This window comes from Atractosteus spatula, unplaced genomic scaffold (genome assembly GCF_055471065.1).
Source record: "Atractosteus spatula isolate fAtrSpa1 unplaced genomic scaffold, fAtrSpa1.hap1 Scaffold_89, whole genome shotgun sequence".
Taxonomy (NCBI): Eukaryota; Metazoa; Chordata; class Actinopteri; order Semionotiformes; family Lepisosteidae; genus Atractosteus; species Atractosteus spatula.
Window position 1 is genome coordinate 93,773 of NW_028296922.1, and position 15,665 is coordinate 109,437.

At 52.9% G+C, this 15,665-nt stretch overlaps 22 non-coding genes and 3 pseudogenes across 22 annotated transcripts; all 25 read right to left on the bottom strand.

Moving 5' to 3' along the window:
* Positions 1–307: 307 nt before the first annotated feature.
* On the bottom strand, positions 308–426 carry LOC148804928 (5S ribosomal RNA). The gene has a single exon (XR_016090549.1). It is a non-coding gene; the product is annotated as a 5S ribosomal RNA (ribosomal RNA).
* Positions 427–882: 456 nt separating this feature from the next.
* On the bottom strand, positions 883–1,001 carry LOC148804929 (5S ribosomal RNA). The gene has a single exon (XR_016090550.1). It is a non-coding gene; the product is annotated as a 5S ribosomal RNA (ribosomal RNA).
* Positions 1,002–1,457: 456 nt separating this feature from the next.
* On the bottom strand, positions 1,458–1,576 carry LOC148804930 (5S ribosomal RNA). The gene has a single exon (XR_016090551.1). It is a non-coding gene; the product is annotated as a 5S ribosomal RNA (ribosomal RNA).
* A 537-nt stretch (positions 1,577–2,113) lies between these two features.
* LOC148804931 (5S ribosomal RNA) lies at positions 2,114–2,232 on the bottom strand. Its single transcript, XR_016090552.1, has one exon. It is a non-coding gene; the product is annotated as a 5S ribosomal RNA (ribosomal RNA).
* A 456-nt stretch (positions 2,233–2,688) lies between these two features.
* On the bottom strand, positions 2,689–2,807 carry LOC148804932 (5S ribosomal RNA; annotated as a pseudogene).
* A 537-nt stretch (positions 2,808–3,344) lies between these two features.
* LOC148804933 (5S ribosomal RNA) lies at positions 3,345–3,463 on the bottom strand. Its single transcript, XR_016090553.1, has one exon. It is a non-coding gene; the product is annotated as a 5S ribosomal RNA (ribosomal RNA).
* Positions 3,464–4,000: 537 nt separating this feature from the next.
* Positions 4,001–4,119, bottom strand: LOC148804934 (5S ribosomal RNA). The gene has a single exon (XR_016090554.1). It is a non-coding gene; the product is annotated as a 5S ribosomal RNA (ribosomal RNA).
* Positions 4,120–4,575: 456 nt separating this feature from the next.
* LOC148804935 (5S ribosomal RNA) lies at positions 4,576–4,694 on the bottom strand. Its single transcript, XR_016090555.1, has one exon. It is a non-coding gene; the product is annotated as a 5S ribosomal RNA (ribosomal RNA).
* A 537-nt stretch (positions 4,695–5,231) lies between these two features.
* Positions 5,232–5,350, bottom strand: LOC148804936 (5S ribosomal RNA). Its single transcript, XR_016090556.1, has one exon. It is a non-coding gene; the product is annotated as a 5S ribosomal RNA (ribosomal RNA).
* Positions 5,351–5,806: 456 nt separating this feature from the next.
* Positions 5,807–5,925, bottom strand: LOC148804937 (5S ribosomal RNA; annotated as a pseudogene).
* A 537-nt stretch (positions 5,926–6,462) lies between these two features.
* Positions 6,463–6,581, bottom strand: LOC148804938 (5S ribosomal RNA). The gene has a single exon (XR_016090557.1). It is a non-coding gene; the product is annotated as a 5S ribosomal RNA (ribosomal RNA).
* A 537-nt stretch (positions 6,582–7,118) lies between these two features.
* LOC148804939 (5S ribosomal RNA) lies at positions 7,119–7,237 on the bottom strand. The gene has a single exon (XR_016090558.1). It is a non-coding gene; the product is annotated as a 5S ribosomal RNA (ribosomal RNA).
* Positions 7,238–7,693: 456 nt separating this feature from the next.
* On the bottom strand, positions 7,694–7,812 carry LOC148804940 (5S ribosomal RNA). Its single transcript, XR_016090560.1, has one exon. It is a non-coding gene; the product is annotated as a 5S ribosomal RNA (ribosomal RNA).
* Positions 7,813–8,349: 537 nt separating this feature from the next.
* On the bottom strand, positions 8,350–8,468 carry LOC148804941 (5S ribosomal RNA). Its single transcript, XR_016090561.1, has one exon. It is a non-coding gene; the product is annotated as a 5S ribosomal RNA (ribosomal RNA).
* A 537-nt stretch (positions 8,469–9,005) lies between these two features.
* LOC148804942 (5S ribosomal RNA) lies at positions 9,006–9,124 on the bottom strand. Its single transcript, XR_016090562.1, has one exon. It is a non-coding gene; the product is annotated as a 5S ribosomal RNA (ribosomal RNA).
* A 456-nt stretch (positions 9,125–9,580) lies between these two features.
* Positions 9,581–9,699, bottom strand: LOC148804943 (5S ribosomal RNA). Its single transcript, XR_016090563.1, has one exon. It is a non-coding gene; the product is annotated as a 5S ribosomal RNA (ribosomal RNA).
* Positions 9,700–10,236: 537 nt separating this feature from the next.
* LOC148804944 (5S ribosomal RNA) lies at positions 10,237–10,355 on the bottom strand. Its single transcript, XR_016090564.1, has one exon. It is a non-coding gene; the product is annotated as a 5S ribosomal RNA (ribosomal RNA).
* Positions 10,356–10,892: 537 nt separating this feature from the next.
* Positions 10,893–11,011, bottom strand: LOC148804945 (5S ribosomal RNA). The gene has a single exon (XR_016090566.1). It is a non-coding gene; the product is annotated as a 5S ribosomal RNA (ribosomal RNA).
* Positions 11,012–11,467: 456 nt separating this feature from the next.
* LOC148804946 (5S ribosomal RNA) lies at positions 11,468–11,586 on the bottom strand. The gene has a single exon (XR_016090567.1). It is a non-coding gene; the product is annotated as a 5S ribosomal RNA (ribosomal RNA).
* Positions 11,587–12,123: 537 nt separating this feature from the next.
* On the bottom strand, positions 12,124–12,242 carry LOC148804947 (5S ribosomal RNA). Its single transcript, XR_016090568.1, has one exon. It is a non-coding gene; the product is annotated as a 5S ribosomal RNA (ribosomal RNA).
* A 456-nt stretch (positions 12,243–12,698) lies between these two features.
* LOC148804948 (5S ribosomal RNA) lies at positions 12,699–12,817 on the bottom strand (annotated as a pseudogene).
* Positions 12,818–13,273: 456 nt separating this feature from the next.
* Positions 13,274–13,392, bottom strand: LOC148804949 (5S ribosomal RNA). Its single transcript, XR_016090569.1, has one exon. It is a non-coding gene; the product is annotated as a 5S ribosomal RNA (ribosomal RNA).
* A 456-nt stretch (positions 13,393–13,848) lies between these two features.
* LOC148804950 (5S ribosomal RNA) lies at positions 13,849–13,967 on the bottom strand. Its single transcript, XR_016090570.1, has one exon. It is a non-coding gene; the product is annotated as a 5S ribosomal RNA (ribosomal RNA).
* Positions 13,968–14,504: 537 nt separating this feature from the next.
* Positions 14,505–14,623, bottom strand: LOC148804951 (5S ribosomal RNA). Its single transcript, XR_016090572.1, has one exon. It is a non-coding gene; the product is annotated as a 5S ribosomal RNA (ribosomal RNA).
* Positions 14,624–15,160: 537 nt separating this feature from the next.
* Positions 15,161–15,279, bottom strand: LOC148804952 (5S ribosomal RNA). The gene has a single exon (XR_016090573.1). It is a non-coding gene; the product is annotated as a 5S ribosomal RNA (ribosomal RNA).
* Positions 15,280–15,665: the final 386 nt, after the last annotated feature.

Below are 15,665 nucleotides of genomic sequence, written 5' to 3' on the forward strand. Positions count from 1 at the left end.
GCTTTGACATCTGAGCTCTGTGGAAAACGATCTCAATACAATTATGAAAAACGCGACTCCCCGAACGCCAGCCGAACAAGTCTCCACAGCCGAAGCGCTGTGTCTCTTTTCAGCTGGCGAGAAACCTTTCCTCGATCCTTTGCGGACTTGTAAAACTGTTCATGATCAGAATAAAAAACGCTCACGCTAATACACAAGCACCCGTGTCTCGCCAAAGCTGACAAATAAACAGACGGACAAGCCGCACTGCACGTGTGAACAGGGGAATGAGCGAGCGAGCGGGGATAGGGCGCCTCCTGCGCTTAAAAGCTTACAGCACCTGGTATTCCCAGGCGGTCTCCCATCCAAGTACTAACCAGGCCCATCCCTGTTTAGCTTCCGAGATCAGACGAGATCAGGCGTGCTCAAGGGGGTGTGGCCGTAAGCGAGAGCAAGGCTCGCTGGCACCCTTCTTATAGAGAGGACAGCTCCGTCACCTCTTTTACGACGCTGCTTTTTTCTTGCTTCCTTCCAATGAGGACGGAGCTGCGGGAGAAAGGGCGCTATAGAGGATCGCTGTGGAGAGCTGCTGCTGTGCTTTGACATCTGAGCTCTGTGGAAAACGATCTCAATACAATTATGAAAAACGCGACTCCCCGAACGCCAGCCGAACAAGTCTCCACAGCCGAAGCGCTGTGTCTCTTTTCAGCTGGCGATAAACCTTTCCTCGATCCTTTGCGGACTTGTAAAACTGTTCATGATCAGAATAAAAAACGCTCACGCTAATACACAAGCACCCGTGTCTCGCCAAAGCTGACAAATAAACAGACGGACAAGCCGCACTGCACGTGTGAACAGGGGAATGAGCGAGCGAGCGGGGATAGGGCGCCTCCTGCGCTTAAAAGCTTACAGCACCTGGTATTCCCAGGCGGTCTCCCATCCAAGTACTAACCAGGCCCATCCCTGTTTAGCTTCCGAGATCAGACGAGATCAGGCGTGCTCAAGGGGGTGTGGCCGTAAGCGAGAGCAAGGCTCGCTGGCACCCTTCTTATAGAGAGGACAGCTCCGTCACCTCTTTTACGACGCTGCTTTTTTCTTGCTTCCTTCCAATGAGGACGGAGCTGCGGGAGAAAGGGCGCTATAGAGGATCGCTGTGGAGAGCTGCTGCTGTGCTTTGACATCTGAGCTCTGTGGAAAACGATCTCAATACAATTCTGAAAAACGCGACTCCCCGAACGCCAGCCGAACAAGTCTCCACAGCCGAAGCGCTGTGTCTCTTTTCAGCTGGCGATAAACCTTTCCTCGATCCTTTGCGGACTTGTAAAACTGTTCATGATCAGAATAAAAAACGCTCACGCTAATACACAAGCACCCGTGTCTCGCCAAAGCTGACAAATAAACAGACGGACAAGCCGCACTGCACGTGTGAACAGGGGAATGAGCGAGCGAGCGGGGATAGGGCGCCTCCTGCGCTTAAAAGCTTACAGCACCTGGTATTCCCAGGCGGTCTCCCATCCAAGTACTAACCAGGCCCATCCCTGTTTAGCTTCCGAGATCAGACGAGATCAGGCGTGCTCAAGGGGGTGTGGCCGTAAGCGAGAGCAAGGCTCGCTGGCACCCTTCTTATAGAGAGGACAGCTCCGTCACCTCTTTTACGACGCTGCTTTTTTTCCCTTGCGTTTTTCTCTTCTTCCCACGTTCTCTCTCTTCACTGCCTTCGTCCCCGCTCTATTTCACTTCAGCCTTTCACTCTTGCTTCCTTCCAATGAGGACGGAGCTGCGGGAGAAAGGGCGCTATAGAGGATCGCTGTGGAGAGCTGCTGCTGTGCTTTGACATCTGAGCTCTGTGGAAAACGATCTCAATACAATTCTGAAAAACGCGACTCCCCGAACGCCAGCCGAACAAGTCTCCACAGCCGAAGCGCTGTGTCTCTTTTCAGCTGGCGATAAACCTTTCCTCGATCCTTTGCGGACTTGTAAAACTGTTCATGATCAGAATAAAAAACGCTCACGCTAATACACAAGCACCCGTGTCTCGCCAAAGCTGACAAATAAACAGACGGACAAGCCGCACTGCACGTGTGAACAGGGGAATGAGCGAGCGAGCGGGGATAGGGCGCCTCCTGCGCTTAAAAGCTTACAGCACCTGGTATTCCCAGGCGGTCTCCCATCCAAGTACTAACCAGGCCCATCCCTGTTTAGCTTCCGAGATCAGACGAGATCAGGCGTGCTCAAGGGGGTGTGGCCGTAAGCGAGAGCAAGGCTCGCTGGCACCCTTCTTATAGAGAGGACAGCTCCGTCACCTCTTTTACGACGCTGCTTTTTTCTTGCTTCCTTCCAATGAGGACGGAGCTGCGGGAGAAAGGGCGCTATAGAGGATCGCTGTGGAGAGCTGCTGCTGTGCTTTGACATCTGAGCTCTGTGGAAAACGATCTCAATACAATTCTGAAAAACGCGACTCCCCGAACGCCAGCCGAACAAGTCTCCACAGCCGAAGCGCTGTGTCTCTTTTCAGCTGGCGATAAACCTTTCCTCGATCCTTTGCGGACTTGTAAAACTGTTCATGATCAGAATAAAAAACGCTCACGCTAATACACAAGCACCCGTGTCTCGCCAAAGCTGACAAATAAACAGACGGACAAGCCGCACTGCACGTGTGAACAGGGGAATGAGCGAGCGAGCGGGGATAGGGCGCCTCCTGCGCTTAAAAGCTTACAGCACCTGGTATTCCCAGGCGGTCTCCCATCCAAGAACTAACCAGGCCCATCCCTGTTTAGCTTCCAAGATCAGACGAGATCAGGCGTGCTCAAGGGGGTGTGGCCGTAAGCGAGAGCAAGGCTCGCTGGCACCCTTCTTATAGAGAGGACAGCTCCGTCACCTCTTTTACGACGCTGCTTTTTTTCCCTTGCGTTTTTCTCTTCTTCCCACGTTCTCTCTCTTCACTGCCTTCGTCCCCGCTCTATTTCACTTCAGCCTTTCACTCTTGCTTCCTTCCAATGAGGACGGAGCTGCGGGAGAAAGGGCGCTATAGAGGATCGCTGTGGAGAGCTGCTGCTGTGCTTTGACATCTGAGCTCTGTGGAAAACGATCTCAATACAATTCTGAAAAACGCGACTCCCCGAACGCCAGCCGAACAAGTCTCCACAGCCGAAGCGCTGTGTCTCTTTTCAGCTGGCGATAAACCTTTCCTCGATCCTTTGCGGACTTGTAAAACTGTTCATGATCAGAATAAAAAACGCTCACGCTAATACACAAGCACCCGTGTCTCGCCAAAGCTGACAAATAAACAGACGGACAAGCCGCACTGCACGTGTGAACAGGGGAATGAGCGAGCGAGCGGGGATAGGGCGCCTCCTGCGCTTAAAAGCTTACAGCACCTGGTATTCCCAGGCGGTCTCCCATCCAAGTACTAACCAGGCCCATCCCTGTTTAGCTTCCGAGATCAGACGAGATCAGGCGTGCTCAAGGGGGTGTGGCCGTAAGCGAGAGCAAGGCTCGCTGGCACCCTTCTTATAGAGAGGACAGCTCCGTCACCTCTTTTACGACGCTGCTTTTTTTCCCTTGCGTTTTTCTCTTCTTCCCACGTTCTCTCTCTTCACTGCCTTCGTCCCCGCTCTATTTCACTTCAGCCTTTCACTCTTGCTTCCTTCCAATGAGGACGGAGCTGCGGGAGAAAGGGCGCTATAGAGGATCGCTGTGGAGAGCTGCTGCTGTGCTTTGACATCTGAGCTCTGTGGAAAACGATCTCAATACAATTCTGAAAAACGCGACTCCCCGAACGCCAGCCGAACAAGTCTCCACAGCCGAAGCGCTGTGTCTCTTTTCAGCTGGCGATAAACCTTTCCTCGATCCTTTGCGGACTTGTAAAACTGTTCATGATCAGAATAAAAAACGCTCACGCTAATACACAAGCACCCGTGTCTCGCCAAAGCTGACAAATAAACAGACGGACAAGCCGCACTGCACGTGTGAACAGGGGAATGAGCGAGCGAGCGGGGATAGGGCGCCTCCTGCGCTTAAAAGCTTACAGCACCTGGTATTCCCAGGCGGTCTCCCATCCAAGTACTAACCAGGCCCATCCCTGTTTAGCTTCCGAGATCAGACGAGATCAGGCGTGCTCAAGGGGGTGTGGCCGTAAGCGAGAGCAAGGCTCGCTGGCACCCTTCTTATAGAGAGGACAGCTCCGTCACCTCTTTTACGACGCTGCTTTTTTCTTGCTTCCTTCCAATGAGGACGGAGCTGCGGGAGAAAGGGCGCTATAGAGGATCGCTGTGGAGAGCTGCTGCTGTGCTTTGACATCTGAGCTCTGTGGAAAACGATCTCAATACAATTCTGAAAAACGCGACTCCCCGAACGCCAGCCGAACAAGTCTCCACAGCCGAAGCGCTGTGTCTCTTTTCAGCTGGCGATAAACCTTTCCTCGATCCTTTGCGGACTTGTAAAACTGTTCATGATCAGAATAAAAAACGCTCACGCTAATACACAAGCACCCGTGTCTCGCCAAAGCTGACAAATAAACAGACGGACAAGCCGCACTGCACGTGTGAACAGGGGAATGAGCGAGCGAGCGGGGATAGGGCGCCTCCTGCGCTTAAAAGCTTACAGCACCTGGTATTCCCAGGCGGTCTCCCATCCAAGTACTAACCAGGCCCATCCCTGTTTAGCTTCCGAGATCAGACGAGATCAGGCGTGCTCAAGGGGGTGTGGCCGTAAGCGAGAGCAAGGCTCGCTGGCACCCTTCTTATAGAGAGGACAGCTCCGTCACCTCTTTTACGACGCTGCTTTTTTTCCCTTGCGTTTTTCTCTTCTTCCCACGTTCTCTCTCTTCACTGCCTTCGTCCCCGCTCTATTTCACTTCAGCCTTTCACTCTTGCTTCCTTCCAATGAGGACGGAGCTGCGGGAGAAAGGGCGCTATAGAGGATCGCTGTGGAGAGCTGCTGCTGTGCTTTGACATCTGAGCTCTGTGGAAAACGATCTCAATACAATTCTGAAAAACGCGACTCCCCGAACGCCAGCCGAACAAGTCTCCACAGCCGAAGCGCTGTGTCTCTTTTCAGCTGGCGATAAACCTTTCCTCGATCCTTTGCGGACTTGTAAAACTGTTCATGATCAGAATAAAAAACGCTCACGCTAATACACAAGCACCCGTGTCTCGCCAAAGCTGACAAATAAACAGACGGACAAGCCGCACTGCACGTGTGAACAGGGGAATGAGCGAGCGAGCGGGGATAGGGCGCCTCCTGCGCTTAAAAGCTTACAGCACCTGGTATTCCCAGGCGGTCTCCCATCCAAGTACTAACCAGGCCCATCCCTGTTTAGCTTCCGAGATCAGACGAGATCAGGCGTGCTCAAGGGGGTGTGGCCGTAAGCGAGAGCAAGGCTCGCTGGCACCCTTCTTATAGAGAGGACAGCTCCGTCACCTCTTTTACGACGCTGCTTTTTTCTTGCTTCCTTCCAATGAGGACGGAGCTGCGGGAGAAAGGGCGCTATAGAGGATCGCTGTGGAGAGCTGCTGCTGTGCTTTGACATCTGAGCTCTGTGGAAAACGATCTCAATACAATTCTGAAAAACGCGACTCCCCGAACGCCAGCCGAACAAGTCTCCACAGCCGAAGCGCTGTGTCTCTTTTCAGCTGGCGATAAACCTTTCCTCGATCCTTTGCGGACTTGTAAAACTGTTCATGATCAGAATAAAAAACGCTCACGCTAATACACAAGCACCCGTGTCTCGCCAAAGCTGACAAATAAACAGACGGACAAGCCGCACTGCACGTGTGAACAGGGGAATGAGCGAGCGAGCGGGGATAGGGCGCCTCCTGCGCTTAAAAGCTTACAGCACCTGGTATTCCCAGGCGGTCTCCCATCCAAGAACTAACCAGGCCCATCCCTGTTTAGCTTCCAAGATCAGACGAGATCAGGCGTGCTCAAGGGGGTGTGGCCGTAAGCGAGAGCAAGGCTCGCTGGCACCCTTCTTATAGAGAGGACAGCTCCGTCACCTCTTTTACGACGCTGCTTTTTTTCCCTTGCGTTTTTCTCTTCTTCCCACGTTCTCTCTCTTCACTGCCTTCGTCCCCGCTCTATTTCACTTCAGCCTTTCACTCTTGCTTCCTTCCAATGAGGACGGAGCTGCGGGAGAAAGGGCGCTATAGAGGATCGCTGTGGAGAGCTGCTGCTGTGCTTTGACATCTGAGCTCTGTGGAAAACGATCTCAATACAATTCTGAAAAACGCGACTCCCCGAACGCCAGCCGAACAAGTCTCCACAGCCGAAGCGCTGTGTCTCTTTTCAGCTGGCGATAAACCTTTCCTCGATCCTTTGCGGACTTGTAAAACTGTTCATGATCAGAATAAAAAACGCTCACGCTAATACACAAGCACCCGTGTCTCGCCAAAGCTGACAAATAAACAGACGGACAAGCCGCACTGCACGTGTGAACAGGGGAATGAGCGAGCGAGCGGGGATAGGGCGCCTCCTGCGCTTAAAAGCTTACAGCACCTGGTATTCCCAGGCGGTCTCCCATCCAAGTACTAACCAGGCCCATCCCTGTTTAGCTTCCGAGATCAGACGAGATCAGGCGTGCTCAAGGGGGTGTGGCCGTAAGCGAGAGCAAGGCTCGCTGGCACCCTTCTTATAGAGAGGACAGCTCCGTCACCTCTTTTACGACGCTGCTTTTTTTCCCTTGCGTTTTTCTCTTCTTCCCACGTTCTCTCTCTTCACTGCCTTCGTCCCCGCTCTATTTCACTTCAGCCTTTCACTCTTGCTTCCTTCCAATGAGGACGGAGCTGCGGGAGAAAGGGCGCTATAGAGGATCGCTGTGGAGAGCTGCTGCTGTGCTTTGACATCTGAGCTCTGTGGAAAACGATCTCAATACAATTCTGAAAAACGCGACTCCCCGAACGCCAGCCGAACAAGTCTCCACAGCCGAAGCGCTGTGTCTCTTTTCAGCTGGCGATAAACCTTTCCTCGATCCTTTGCGGACTTGTAAAACTGTTCATGATCAGAATAAAAAACGCTCACGCTAATACACAAGCACCCGTGTCTCGCCAAAGCTGACAAATAAACAGACGGACAAGCCGCACTGCACGTGTGAACAGGGGAATGAGCGAGCGAGCGGGGATAGGGCGCCTCCTGCGCTTAAAAGCTTACAGCACCTGGTATTCCCAGGCGGTCTCCCATCCAAGTACTAACCAGGCCCATCCCTGTTTAGCTTCCGAGATCAGACGAGATCAGGCGTGCTCAAGGGGGTGTGGCCGTAAGCGAGAGCAAGGCTCGCTGGCACCCTTCTTATAGAGAGGACAGCTCCGTCACCTCTTTTACGACGCTGCTTTTTTCTTGCTTCCTTCCAATGAGGACGGAGCTGCGGGAGAAAGGGCGCTATAGAGGATCGCTGTGGAGAGCTGCTGCTGTGCTTTGACATCTGAGCTCTGTGGAAAACGATCTCAATACAATTCTGAAAAACGCGACTCCCCGAACGCCAGCCGAACAAGTCTCCACAGCCGAAGCGCTGTGTCTCTTTTCAGCTGGCGATAAACCTTTCCTCGATCCTTTGCGGACTTGTAAAACTGTTCATGATCAGAATAAAAAACGCTCACGCTAATACACAAGCACCCGTGTCTCGCCAAAGCTGACAAATAAACAGACGGACAAGCCGCACTGCACGTGTGAACAGGGGAATGAGCGAGCGAGCGGGGATAGGGCGCCTCCTGCGCTTAAAAGCTTACAGCACCTGGTATTCCCAGGCGGTCTCCCATCCAAGTACTAACCAGGCCCATCCCTGTTTAGCTTCCGAGATCAGACGAGATCAGGCGTGCTCAAGGGGGTGTGGCCGTAAGCGAGAGCAAGGCTCGCTGGCACCCTTCTTATAGAGAGGACAGCTCCGTCACCTCTTTTACGACGCTGCTTTTTTTCCCTTGCGTTTTTCTCTTCTTCCCACGTTCTCTCTCTTCACTGCCTTCGTCCCCGCTCTATTTCACTTCAGCCTTTCACTCTTGCTTCCTTCCAATGAGGACGGAGCTGCGGGAGAAAGGGCGCTATAGAGGATCGCTGTGGAGAGCTGCTGCTGTGCTTTGACATCTGAGCTCTGTGGAAAACGATCTCAATACAATTCTGAAAAACGCGACTCCCCGAACGCCAGCCGAACAAGTCTCCACAGCCGAAGCGCTGTGTCTCTTTTCAGCTGGCGATAAACCTTTCCTCGATCCTTTGCGGACTTGTAAAACTGTTCATGATCAGAATAAAAAACGCTCACGCTAATACACAAGCACCCGTGTCTCGCCAAAGCTGACAAATAAACAGACGGACAAGCCGCACTGCACGTGTGAACAGGGGAATGAGCGAGCGAGCGGGGATAGGGCGCCTCCTGCGCTTAAAAGCTTACAGCACCTGGTATTCCCAGGCGGTCTCCCATCCAAGTACTAACCAGGCCCATCCCTGTTTAGCTTCCGAGATCAGACGAGATCAGGCGTGCTCAAGGGGGTGTGGCCGTAAGCGAGAGCAAGGCTCGCTGGCACCCTTCTTATAGAGAGGACAGCTCCGTCACCTCTTTTACGACGCTGCTTTTTTTCCCTTGCGTTTTTCTCTTCTTCCCACGTTCTCTCTCTTCACTGCCTTCGTCCCCGCTCTATTTCACTTCAGCCTTTCACTCTTGCTTCCTTCCAATGAGGACGGAGCTGCGGGAGAAAGGGCGCTATAGAGGATCGCTGTGGAGAGCTGCTGCTGTGCTTTGACATCTGAGCTCTGTGGAAAACGATCTCAATACAATTCTGAAAAACGCGACTCCCCGAACGCCAGCCGAACAAGTCTCCACAGCCGAAGCGCTGTGTCTCTTTTCAGCTGGCGATAAACCTTTCCTCGATCCTTTGCGGACTTGTAAAACTGTTCATGATCAGAATAAAAAACGCTCACGCTAATACACAAGCACCCGTGTCTCGCCAAAGCTGACAAATAAACAGACGGACAAGCCGCACTGCACGTGTGAACAGGGGAATGAGCGAGCGAGCGGGGATAGGGCGCCTCCTGCGCTTAAAAGCTTACAGCACCTGGTATTCCCAGGCGGTCTCCCATCCAAGTACTAACCAGGCCCATCCCTGTTTAGCTTCCGAGATCAGACGAGATCAGGCGTGCTCAAGGGGGTGTGGCCGTAAGCGAGAGCAAGGCTCGCTGGCACCCTTCTTATAGAGAGGACAGCTCCGTCACCTCTTTTACGACGCTGCTTTTTTCTTGCTTCCTTCCAATGAGGACGGAGCTGCGGGAGAAAGGGCGCTATAGAGGATCGCTGTGGAGAGCTGCTGCTGTGCTTTGACATCTGAGCTCTGTGGAAAACGATCTCAATACAATTCTGAAAAACGCGACTCCCCGAACGCCAGCCGAACAAGTCTCCACAGCCGAAGCGCTGTGTCTCTTTTCAGCTGGCGATAAACCTTTCCTCGATCCTTTGCGGACTTGTAAAACTGTTCATGATCAGAATAAAAAACGCTCACGCTAATACACAAGCACCCGTGTCTCGCCAAAGCTGACAAATAAACAGACGGACAAGCCGCACTGCACGTGTGAACAGGGGAATGAGCGAGCGAGCGGGGATAGGGCGCCTCCTGCGCTTAAAAGCTTACAGCACCTGGTATTCCCAGGCGGTCTCCCATCCAAGTACTAACCAGGCCCATCCCTGTTTAGCTTCCGAGATCAGACGAGATCAGGCGTGCTCAAGGGGGTGTGGCCGTAAGCGAGAGCAAGGCTCGCTGGCACCCTTCTTATAGAGAGGACAGCTCCGTCACCTCTTTTACGACGCTGCTTTTTTTCCCTTGCGTTTTTCTCTTCTTCCCACGTTCTCTCTCTTCACTGCCTTCGTCCCCGCTCTATTTCACTTCAGCCTTTCACTCTTGCTTCCTTCCAATGAGGACGGAGCTGCGGGAGAAAGGGCGCTATAGAGGATCGCTGTGGAGAGCTGCTGCTGTGCTTTGACATCTGAGCTCTGTGGAAAACGATCTCAATACAATTCTGAAAAACGCGACTCCCCGAACGCCAGCCGAACAAGTCTCCACAGCCGAAGCGCTGTGTCTCTTTTCAGCTGGCGATAAACCTTTCCTCGATCCTTTGCGGACTTGTAAAACTGTTCATGATCAGAATAAAAAACGCTCACGCTAATACACAAGCACCCGTGTCTCGCCAAAGCTGACAAATAAACAGACGGACAAGCCGCACTGCACGTGTGAACAGGGGAATGAGCGAGCGAGCGGGGATAGGGCGCCTCCTGCGCTTAAAAGCTTACAGCACCTGGTATTCCCAGGCGGTCTCCCATCCAAGTACTAACCAGGCCCATCCCTGTTTAGCTTCCGAGATCAGACGAGATCAGGCGTGCTCAAGGGGGTGTGGCCGTAAGCGAGAGCAAGGCTCGCTGGCACCCTTCTTATAGAGAGGACAGCTCCGTCACCTCTTTTACGACGCTGCTTTTTTTCCCTTGCGTTTTTCTCTTCTTCCCACGTTCTCTCTCTTCACTGCCTTCGTCCCCGCTCTATTTCACTTCAGCCTTTCACTCTTGCTTCCTTCCAATGAGGACGGAGCTGCGGGAGAAAGGGCGCTATAGAGGATCGCTGTGGAGAGCTGCTGCTGTGCTTTGACATCTGAGCTCTGTGGAAAACGATCTCAATACAATTCTGAAAAACGCGACTCCCCGAACGCCAGCCGAACAAGTCTCCACAGCCGAAGCGCTGTGTCTCTTTTCAGCTGGCGATAAACCTTTCCTCGATCCTTTGCGGACTTGTAAAACTGTTCATGATCAGAATAAAAAACGCTCACGCTAATACACAAGCACCCGTGTCTCGCCAAAGCTGACAAATAAACAGACGGACAAGCCGCACTGCACGTGTGAACAGGGGAATGAGCGAGCGAGCGGGGATAGGGCGCCTCCTGCGCTTAAAAGCTTACAGCACCTGGTATTCCCAGGCGGTCTCCCATCCAAGTACTAACCAGGCCCATCCCTGTTTAGCTTCCGAGATCAGACGAGATCAGGCGTGCTCAAGGGGGTGTGGCCGTAAGCGAGAGCAAGGCTCGCTGGCACCCTTCTTATAGAGAGGACAGCTCCGTCACCTCTTTTACGACGCTGCTTTTTTCTTGCTTCCTTCCAATGAGGACGGAGCTGCGGGAGAAAGGGCGCTATAGAGGATCGCTGTGGAGAGCTGCTGCTGTGCTTTGACATCTGAGCTCTGTGGAAAACGATCTCAATACAATTCTGAAAAACGCGACTCCCCGAACGCCAGCCGAACAAGTCTCCACAGCCGAAGCGCTGTGTCTCTTTTCAGCTGGCGATAAACCTTTCCTCGATCCTTTGCGGACTTGTAAAACTGTTCATGATCAGAATAAAAAACGCTCACGCTAATACACAAGCACCCGTGTCTCGCCAAAGCTGACAAATAAACAGACGGACAAGCCGCACTGCACGTGTGAACAGGGGAATGAGCGAGCGAGCGGGGATAGGGCGCCTCCTGCGCTTAAAAGCTTACAGCACCTGGTATTCCCAGGCGGTCTCCCATCCAAGTACTAACCAGGCCCATCCCTGTTTAGCTTCCGAGATCAGACGAGATCAGGCGTGCTCAAGGGGGTGTGGCCGTAAGCGAGAGCAAGGCTCGCTGGCACCCTTCTTATAGAGAGGACAGCTCCGTCACCTCTTTTACGACGCTGCTTTTTTTCCCTTGCGTTTTTCTCTTCTTCCCACGTTCTCTCTCTTCACTGCCTTCGTCCCCGCTCTATTTCACTTCAGCCTTTCACTCTTGCTTCCTTCCAATGAGGACGGAGCTGCGGGAGAAAGGGCGCTATAGAGGATCGCTGTGGAGAGCTGCTGCTGTGCTTTGACATCTGAGCTCTGTGGAAAACGATCTCAATACAATTCTGAAAAACGCGACTCCCCGAACGCCAGCCGAACAAGTCTCCACAGCCGAAGCGCTGTGTCTCTTTTCAGCTGGCGATAAACCTTTCCTCGATCCTTTGCGGACTTGTAAAACTGTTCATGATCAGAATAAAAAACGCTCACGCTAATACACAAGCACCCGTGTCTCGCCAAAGCTGACAAATAAACAGACGGACAAGCCGCACTGCACGTGTGAACAGGGGAATGAGCGAGCGAGCGGGGATAGGGCGCCTCCTGCGCTTAAAAGCTTACAGCACCTGGTATTCCCAGGCGGTCTCCCATCCAAGTACTAACCAGGCCCATCCCTGTTTAGCTTCCGAGATCAGACGAGATCAGGCGTGCTCAAGGGGGTGTGGCCGTAAGCGAGAGCAAGGCTCGCTGGCACCCTTCTTATAGAGAGGACAGCTCCGTCACCTCTTTTACGACGCTGCTTTTTTCTTGCTTCCTTCCAATGAGGACGGAGCTGCGGGAGAAAGGGCGCTATAGAGGATCGCTGTGGAGAGCTGCTGCTGTGCTTTGACATCTGAGCTCTGTGGAAAACGATCTCAATACAATTCTGAAAAACGCGACTCCCCGAACGCCAGCCGAACAAGTCTCCACAGCCGAAGCGCTGTGTCTCTTTTCAGCTGGCGATAAACCTTTCCTCGATCCTTTGCGGACTTGTAAAACTGTTCATGATCAGAATAAAAAACGCTCACGCTAATACACAAGCACCCGTGTCTCGCCAAAGCTGACAAATAAACAGACGGACAAGCCGCACTGCACGTGTGAACAGGGGAATGAGCGAGCGAGCGGGGATAGGGCGCCTCCTGCGCTTAAAAGCTTACAGCACCTGGTATTCCCAGGCGGTCTCCCATCCAAGTACTAACCAGGCCCATCCCTGTTTAGCTTCCGACATCAGACGAGATCAGGCGTGCTCAAGGGGGTGTGGCCGTAAGCGAGAGCAAGGCTCGCTGGCACCCTTCTTATAGAGAGGACAGCTCCGTCACCTCTTTTACGACGCTGCTTTTTTCTTGCTTCCTTCCAATGAGGACGGAGCTGCGGGAGAAAGGGCGCTATAGAGGATCGCTGTGGAGAGCTGCTGCTGTGCTTTGACATCTGAGCTCTGTGGAAAACGATCTCAATACAATTCTGAAAAACGCGACTCCCCGAACGCCAGCCGAACAAGTCTCCACAGCCGAAGCGCTGTGTCTCTTTTCAGCTGGCGATAAACCTTTCCTCGATCCTTTGCGGACTTGTAAAACTGTTCATGATCAGAATAAAAAACGCTCACGCTAATACACAAGCACCCGTGTCTCGCCAAAGCTGACAAATAAACAGACGGACAAGCCGCACTGCACGTGTGAACAGGGGAATGAGCGAGCGAGCGGGGATAGGGCGCCTCCTGCGCTTAAAAGCTTACAGCACCTGGTATTCCCAGGCGGTCTCCCATCCAAGTACTAACCAGGCCCATCCCTGTTTAGCTTCCGAGATCAGACGAGATCAGGCGTGCTCAAGGGGGTGTGGCCGTAAGCGAGAGCAAGGCTCGCTGGCACCCTTCTTATAGAGAGGACAGCTCCGTCACCTCTTTTACGACGCTGCTTTTTTCTTGCTTCCTTCCAATGAGGACGGAGCTGCGGGAGAAAGGGCGCTATAGAGGATCGCTGTGGAGAGCTGCTGCTGTGCTTTGACATCTGAGCTCTGTGGAAAACGATCTCAATACAATTCTGAAAAACGCGACTCCCCGAACGCCAGCCGAACAAGTCTCCACAGCCGAAGCGCTGTGTCTCTTTTCAGCTGGCGATAAACCTTTCCTCGATCCTTTGCGGACTTGTAAAACTGTTCATGATCAGAATAAAAAACGCTCACGCTAATACACAAGCACCCGTGTCTCGCCAAAGCTGACAAATAAACAGACGGACAAGCCGCACTGCACGTGTGAACAGGGGAATGAGCGAGCGAGCGGGGATAGGGCGCCTCCTGCGCTTAAAAGCTTACAGCACCTGGTATTCCCAGGCGGTCTCCCATCCAAGTACTAACCAGGCCCATCCCTGTTTAGCTTCCGAGATCAGACGAGATCAGGCGTGCTCAAGGGGGTGTGGCCGTAAGCGAGAGCAAGGCTCGCTGGCACCCTTCTTATAGAGAGGACAGCTCCGTCACCTCTTTTACGACGCTGCTTTTTTTCCCTTGCGTTTTTCTCTTCTTCCCACGTTCTCTCTCTTCACTGCCTTCGTCCCCGCTCTATTTCACTTCAGCCTTTCACTCTTGCTTCCTTCCAATGAGGACGGAGCTGCGGGAGAAAGGGCGCTATAGAGGATCGCTGTGGAGAGCTGCTGCTGTGCTTTGACATCTGAGCTCTGTGGAAAACGATCTCAATACAATTCTGAAAAACGCGACTCCCCGAACGCCAGCCGAACAAGTCTCCACAGCCGAAGCGCTGTGTCTCTTTTCAGCTGGCGATAAACCTTTCCTCGATCCTTTGCGGACTTGTAAAACTGTTCATGATCAGAATAAAAAACGCTCACGCTAATACACAAGCACCCGTGTCTCGCCAAAGCTGACAAATAAACAGACGGACAAGCCGCACTGCACGTGTGAACAGGGGAATGAGCGAGCGAGCGGGGATAGGGCGCCTCCTGCGCTTAAAAGCTTACAGCACCTGGTATTCCCAGGCGGTCTCCCATCCAAGTACTAACCAGGCCCATCCCTGTTTAGCTTCCGAGATCAGACGAGATCAGGCGTGCTCAAGGGGGTGTGGCCGTAAGCGAGAGCAAGGCTCGCTGGCACCCTTCTTATAGAGAGGACAGCTCCGTCACCTCTTTTACGACGCTGCTTTTTTTCCCTTGCGTTTTTCTCTTCTTCCCACGTTCTCTCTCTTCACTGCCTTCGTCCCCGCTCTATTTCACTTCAGCCTTTCACTCTTGCTTCCTTCCAATGAGGACGGAGCTGCGGGAGAAAGGGCGCTATAGAGGATCGCTGTGGAGAGCTGCTGCTGTGCTTTGACATCTGAGCTCTGTGGAAAACGATCTCAATACAATTCTGAAAAACGCGACTCCCCGAACGCCAGCCGAACAAGTCTCCACAGCCGAAGCGCTGTGTCTCTTTTCAGCTGGCGATAAACCTTTCCTCGATCCTTTGCGGACTTGTAAAACTGTTCATGATCAGAATAAAAAACGCTCACGCTAATACACAAGCACCCGTGTCTCGCCAAAGCTGACAAATAAACAGACGGACAAGCCGCACTGCACGTGTGAACAGGGGAATGAGCGAGCGAGCGGGGATAGGGCGCCTCCTGCGCTTAAAAGCTTACAGCACCTGGTATTCCCAGGCGGTCTCCCATCCAAGTACTAACCAGGCCCATCCCTGTTTAGCTTCCGAGATCAGACGAGATCAGGCGTGCTCAAGGGGGTGTGGCCGTAAGCGAGAGCAAGGCTCGCTGGCACCCTTCTTATAGAGAGGACAGCTCCGTCACCTCTTTTACGACGCTGCTTTTTTTCCCTTGCGTTTTTCTCTTCTTCCCACGTTCTCTCTCTTCACTGCCTTCGTCCCCGCTCTATTTCACTTCAGCCTTTCACTCTTGCTTCCTTCCAATGAGGACGGAGCTGCGGGAGAAAGGGCGCTATAGAGGATCGCTGTGGAGAGCTGCTGCTGTGCTTTGACATCTGAGCTCTGTGGAAAACGATCTCAATACAATTCTGAAAAACGCGACTCCCCGAACGCCAGCCGAACAAGTCTCCACAGCCGAAGCGCTGTGTCTCTTTTCAGCTGGCGATAAACCTTTCCTCGATCCTTTGCGGACTTGTAAAAC